The sequence below is a fragment of the Drosophila guanche genome, unplaced genomic scaffold (assembly GCF_900245975.1).
Source record: "Drosophila guanche unplaced genomic scaffold, DGUA_6, whole genome shotgun sequence".
NCBI lineage: Eukaryota > Metazoa > Arthropoda > Insecta > Diptera > Drosophilidae > Drosophila > Drosophila guanche.
The window spans coordinates 1,324,680-1,332,265 of NW_022995746.1; positions in this window are offsets into that span (position 1 = coordinate 1,324,680).

Genomic DNA, 7,586 nt, shown 5'->3' on the forward strand with positions numbered 1-7,586 from the left:
TGTAGCTATATTTATTTATGTAATTTATGAGTGATTTGTTTTTGTTTGAGGGAATTTTGTACACTTTTGAGGCATGTGCTGGCAGATTGAGCTCCGAGTTGGGTTTGGGTTTGGCCTAGTGGATGGATGGCCTTGCTCCCCAGTGCCAGCTTTTGCATGGAATTTGGAGCTGCAGAAGATCCGACAGATGGTCATTGAATGGTTTGACCTTGTGGCATGGCTGATTGGTTAATATCAGAGGAACTTCCCATGCAGATGGCTGCTCTCTCTGAGGCTCTAACTCTCTGTTGTGATGTTTTATATTTAGTTACTTATTTAACACAGTTCCCGGTCACTTTTTATGTACATAAATATTCTATCTACGCATTGTAACTGCAGTTTTGTGTATTTTTATATCAATGAAACGGGTTTTGCAGCAATACTTGTAGCACATTCCTGCTTCCTGCGCTCTCTTATCACAGCATCCATGAACACTTAACAATCAAAGAGCTGCAGAGGCACTCTTATCCTTTACAGACTTTGTTTGTGCAGCGTTTACCGCTACCATTAAATGCTTATTAAGATATGGGCGTTAGGGTCGCGCGTGTAAAAAAGGGCACAAGATTGTGATTGCCAGGAGCAGCAGGAGCAGACGTGCCAGCAGCAGCAATAGAGTCATAAATGTCAACAGCTCACGCTCGAGTCCTGTTGTTGCACTATTTATGTGATGACAATTTATGATACTCATCAAGGAAGGTCCTCGGCGGCGGCGGCGGCACTGATTACCTGCAGGATCTCTGTTTGTGTGTCAATAAATTCCCATAAACGACTGCAATTGCCTGACACTTTTTAGGGTACACTTTTTTGGTGTTACCTAAGAATCGCTTTAAGGGTTAGCACCTAAGTTATGGCATGAGTTTTGTGGAAATTGTCGCCTGCTTTGAGCTCAGAAATTACCATACAGACGACCTCCAAGAGAACACATCTTAAATCCCTGTCCCGACATGCAGTCTGGAGTTTTGCACATCTGTGCGGAGACCACAACAAATTTAGTTGGAAACAAACAAATAGTTGCATATAATAATTCATAATTCCAGATTATTACATGGTAATTTGGCTGAGAATGGAACAAATGGTAACAAAGGCAGCCACAGCTCTGTGTCCATTGTTTTTGGTAACTCTCAGAAAATAAAAGGTTCAAGGATCAAGTGCGTGAGTACGAGTTTCCCATGGAATTCCTCTTGACTTTTGGTGTGCCCTACTCGTAATCGTATTTTCGCAATTTAGCGCCAAACAACTAATCCGCAAAACGAAAACGATTAATCTGACAAGAGCGGAGAAAACCCAGAAACACGCAACCAACAGAGGGACTACAGAGGGATTATCATCAGGTGAGCTATTGTTGAGAGCTCGAGAGAGAGGTTTCCCACTTTCAACCAGAACCGCCCACCGATCTGCTACTCCTACTGCCTTTTGTTGCTATTTTGACAGTCAAAAAAAGAGCGAGAGAGAGATCCTGCTGCTCAGGTAGTCCACGCCAAATGCTAATAGGAAATGCCAGATCCAGGCATCGTCGGGATTTTCAGTGCCCTCTGCTCATGGGCGTTGACGATCTTTAGGCTATCCGCGAACCTTTCTATCGAATATTGCAGCATAATGCTTGAGTCAGGCCTCAGTAGAGGGACCTCGATCTGCCACTAAGCTGCGGTCGCGTGGCACTCTTGACAAAGTCCATCGATCAGATCCATCAGCGATCATCTCCTGATGGTCAGTGGCTGCAAGATCAAACGTCAGCGATCGGTTGTCCTTTGTCGGCATCCTCCACCGCTTTGTTCTTGACAATTTGTGTGAAATACTCGTAGATGGTGCACTTCGTCCATCATTTGTACAATTTAGCCATGCCTGGCGCTTCTACACTGCCCTACGCTTCTAGTCCCCTGTCTTCCCAGTGTTTTTCCCAATTGTTTTGGATGTTTTCTATAGAAAGTCAGCAAACTGTTTGAATTGATTTTACTCTTTTGATGGCTGCAGTTCAGCCTCGACTCTCTGAGTTAATTAACCTTTCGTTGCGGCCACTTGAAAGTGGGCTTGAGCCTGGAATGATCCATGTACTGATTACTGTATAGAAAGTAGAGCGAAGCGAAGTAAAGGAATGTGGCTGGGAGGATTATATTTGGGGTGAAGGGTATATGAATAGATATATTTTAATATTTAAATAAATTCACTTGCATTTGCTTAAATCTCCGATCAAACCCCAATTGGGTGAGGGAAAATAATAAGTGAGAAATAAAGATAAAAAGCTATCTTTGCATATGCATAGTTAGCATATATTCAAACAGAAAGCTATAAGGAGACTTTACTATAGATCTCTCCCATATAGAAGCATCGTATTCCTATTATTATTATTATGTATTTATTAATTTTTTATTAGCTGCCACAACCGGCGTGTAGTATGCAACGTTATTGAGCTGGTGGACGNCCCTCAGCGTATTGCCAACAAAACGTCAATGCGCTGCTGCTCTGGCTGAGTGTGGGGGGAAAGCGTAGCGAAGCCCTGTGGGGGGGAAGGAATACAGCCAAGAGCTATTATAAGAACCTTTGTTCGGGTCTCTCCCACATTGGACCTACCAATCTTTCCGGGATTTCCGTGGATAATTATATTTCTCTTCTGTCGTGGAAGGCGTGGATTGAACGCCAGTCCAAAAAGTTTGGGATTGCGTGGATAGCACGCTCGCCCAAAAACGTTGGGATGGCTCTAGGCCAGGTGAAATTTAAATTCACTGATATTTATATTCACTGCACGGCGTTCGTTTATTATTACTTTTTCACACACACGTGGTTGGTCGGAAAAAAATTAACTCACTATCGGACGGGTCACGAACCGATCAGAATTTTAGATAGACGAAAAGAAGAATTTTTCTGGGGCTCGTCCCGTTTAAATGCGATCGGAAGTGCTAAAACCGTGTTCTAAAAGCTTATGTTGACAGCTGTCATCAACGAAAGCTTCACCCAATCANTACTTTTTCACACACACGTGGTTGGTCGAAAAATTAACTCGCTATCGGACGGGTCACGAACCGATCAGAATTTTAGATAGACGAAAAGAAGAATTTTTCTGGGGGGGTCGTGCCGTTTAAATGCGATCGGAAGTGCTAAACCGTGTTCTAAAAGCTTATGTTGACAGCTGTCATCAACGAAAGCTTCACCCAATCAGCTGATTTAACAGCTAAGCTTTGCTGAGCTAAGCTTTGATTCTGTCAGCATAATTTATCTAACTTTATCGCATGCGATAATATCATTTGCTGCTTGTAATTATTTTGTGTTCAGCTGCAACTCCCAGCGCCACTACAACACCCCCCTGCTAAAATCACACTTTACAGGGTGAAGGCATGGAAAGAGTGATCCGCGCTGGAATTACTTTAATCATTATTGCCTCAAATCTTTTGCGTGATATTTTCCAACTAAACGACCTTGCAAATCCTCAATTTCGTAGTAGCTATTACCCAATCTAGCTCTCACTCTTGCCTTGATGAAACTTGGAGCCAGTTTGGCGTTGAAGCCTTTTGCAAAATTACTTTGTTGAAAGTTACGACGGAATAATTCCTGACCAACTGCAAAAGAAACTTCTCGGCTTCNAAAGCTTATGTTGACAGCTGTCATCAACGAAAGCTTCACCCAATCAGCTGATTTAACAGCTAAGCTTTGCTGAGCTAAGCTTTGATTCTGTCAGCATAATTTATCTAACTTTATCGCATGCGATAATATCATTCGCTGCTTGTAATTATTTTGTGTTCAGCTGCAACTCCCAGCGCCACTACAACACCCCCCTGCTAAATCACACTTTTCATGGTGACTGCATGGAAAGAGTGATCCGCGCTGGAATTACTTTAATCATTATTGCCTCAAATCTTTTGCGTGATATTTTCCAACTAAACGACCTTGCAAATCCTCAATTTCGTATTAGCTATTACCCAATCTAGCTCTCACTCTTGCCTTGATGAAACTTGGAGCCAGTTTGGCGTTGAAGCCTTTTGCAAAATTACTTTGTTGAAAGTTACGACGGAATAATTCCTGACCAACTGCAAAAGAAACTTCTCGGCTTCGTTTGTTATAATTCCGCTCATTTCGAATGCGTTGTCGCAGCATGGACTGTTTTGCCTTTGAGCGAATCAAGTCGAAGGAATCCTCCCTGTTAAACTGCACAGTTCTATCTTCCAAAAGTTCTAATCTGCGCAAGAGGTCGTACTGAGATCCACTCGTAACCATATGTTGACCAAATGCCATACGATAAGGGCTGGAACTTACACCTGAGTGAACGCTTGAACGCAACGAACAGCATATATGACTTAGCTGTTCATCCCAGTTCTTCTGATCCGGTTTTATGTAGGATTTTATGGCGGCAATTACCGATCTATTTACCCTTTCAGACGCATTGCCTTGAGGAGCATAGATGGCTGTATAGCAATGCTTAATTTTGTATTTTTCCAGAAGTGCATTGAAGCTATTGGACTTAAACTGGACGCCATTATCGGAAACAACAACCTCCGGAACACCGAAGCAGTGGAAGATATCTTCTTCGAGGAAACGAATGACAGATTCAGCTGTGAATTTTTTTACTGTTTTCAAGAAAGGGAATTTAGAGAAATGGTCTAGCACCACAAATATACCAATATTCCCTGAGCGACTCCTAGGGTAAGGTCCTAGAAAATCAACAAATAGCTTTTGGAAAACGCGTTGCGTTTCAGCCGTTTTGCCTAGGGGCGGACGTAAGGTATAGTTAGGATACTTCGTGCATTTACACATATCGCAGCTATTGATGTAATTTTTCACGTCAGTTACTAAGTTTGGCCAGAAAAAATATCGACGCAGTTGATCAAGGGTTTTACAAATGCCAGCGTGGGAAGACAAGGGAGATTCATGAGCGGATTTGAGAATTTCCGGAACCATGTCCTTTGGAATCCATAATTTCCAACATAAATCGTCTGCAATCTTGTCTCCTGTGGTATGCTCAGCTCGCCTGTAAATGTATCCATCAACTACCTTAATGTCGGGCGTGTGGGACTGGTTCGCTTCTATCTTATCGGCCAGATTCTTATACTCGACTGAACGGAAGTATTCCGAATCCAGATCCACAATCGTGCCAAGACTTATTTCGGATAAATCATCATTATGAGTACGGGACAGTGCGTCCGGCACAACGTTTTGGGTACCCTTACGGTGTGTTATCTTAAACTCAAAACCTTGCAGTTTTAATGCCCAACGAGCTAACCGCGAGCTTAGGTCTGACTGTGACATCAGCCATTTTAGGGAAGCATGGTCCGTAATTATAGAGAATTCTTGACCCTCGACGTAAGCTCTAAACTTCTTAACGCCTAGAATAGCTGCCAAACATTCTTTTTCTGTGACAGAGTAGTTTCTCTGGCATTGGTTAAGCTTGCGAGACATAAATGCTATGGGTACTTCATCGCCATCCTGGTTAACCTGGACCAACACGGCACCCACACCAGTATGGCTTGCATCACAATGAATCGCAAAAGGTTTTTCGATATTTGGGCTATGAAGGACTGGTGCTGAACTGAGCTTCAACTTCAACGATTCAAACGCTTTCTGCGCATCTTCATTCCAACAAAATTTGCGATGCGATTTTAATGTATCGGTTATGGGTGACGCAATGGATGCATAATTGCAAATAAATTTGTGGTACCACCCCGTCATTCCCAGAAACCGTCTAACCTGTTTCACAGAACGAGGGATAGGAAAATCTGTAATCGCGGCAATCTTATCGGGATCTGTACTGATAGTACCGTTTCCGACAACATGGCCCAAATATTTGACCTCTTTTAGGCAGAAATGGCTTTTCTCGATGTTGATGGTCAAGCCTGCTTGTTTTAATTGTCCCGCAACATCTTTCAGTACAGCCAAATGCCTCTCGAACGAATCTGACACTATCAAGAGATCATCCAAATAGATGAACACTTCTCTGCGTAGGTGAGCAGGAATAATTCGATCCATCAACTTTGACATTGTCTGTGGGGCGTTGCAAAGACCAAATGGCATAACGGTATATTGGTATAGAGGCCTGCCAGGAACACTAAAGGCGGTTTTGTCACGTGACGATATAGATAGAGGAATTTGCCAAAAAGCATCTTTGAGGTCGAGACTTGTAATGTATTCAGCCTTCGGAAGTCTGCTGAGAATGCCCTCTATAAACGGCATGGGGTATGCATCTTTGACTGTGACAGCGTTTACTCGCCTGCTGTCCAAACATAGACGCACCTTGCCTGGCTTCCGGACGAGAACGACCGGAGAAGACCAAGCACTCACAGATTCCTCAATCACGCCTAGATTGAGCATTCTATCCAGCTCCTCGTACATAAGTTTTTCCACGGCTGGGGAGACTGGATAATGCCTCTGCTTTACAGGTATAGCATCTGCCACTTCTATTACGTAAGAAAAAGCTGAAGTTCGCCCTAAACCAAGTTTAGAAAAAGATGGAAACCAGTTGATTGCTTCTAACAATAAGTCATGTTGTTCAGTATATAATGTCCTCAAGGGAGTGACATCTAAGGCAGAAAGGCGCTCTGATACAAAACATGAAGGCAGCAAGTCGAAGGTTTTCCAGAAATCAATTCCCAAATATAGGTCTTGTGACAAGGAGGGAACAAGGTATAAGGTCAACCGATGTGATTTCCCACGAAATTTGAGTTCGGTGGTTATTTTTCCGATTATTTCCTGCGCTTTGCCATCGGCAGTGCGAACATTCGACCCTAAAGCTTTGTATAGGTGTTTTGATTCAATGAATTCTTGAGCAAAACGACCTCCGATACAGCTTATCGATGCGCCTGTGTCAAGCAAGCCGTTAACAGTTTTGCCTAAAATAAAAACATCGGCATAAGGTCTAATGTCCTGGGAGTTGGCTACTACTGTTGAAGACAATATCTTTCGTTCCTGTCTGCACATTTTATGAAATGCAGTGCGCCGGGCAACGGAGCGCGACACATTGTTTGAGTTTTCATCCTTGTGGATTGGTTGGTCGAATTCTGGGGAGATATAATCCTGATTTTGAACGTCTGGTAAAAAGGAAATTATAAGTGGAGAAGTGGTTGATGTGTCACTAACAACATCTAGTCGGTATTGGTTGCTTTCGAGCTCATCTGTTTGCGTGCACTTTTCGGCTGTGCACGGGCTACCCAGTTTTTTGAACTATTACATTTTTTACAGGACGGCTTGTATGTATCCGCCTTTCCACAGCCGTAGCAAAATACGCGACGAACCGGGCTATCGCAATCCTGGTAGCGGTGACCAGTTGCTTCACAATTCCAGCACACTAAATTAAGGGCGGCTATTCCCATTTCTTCGTCATCCGATACCTCGGTTTCTGTTTCACACTCTACCTGACATTGAACTGCATTGACAGATCGGCGCGGCATCGGCACTGGACGAGATTTTGGTAAAGCGTGATTTCCTACCGTTTGTAGGAAGATCTCTCGAGTTCTGACAAAATGCCGAAGTTTTGATATGCTGAGTATTTCCTCATATAGGAGTTCATGCTGAATATCCAGGCGCAAATTAGACCTAAGCGACTCTAAGAGAGAAGATTCCGACAT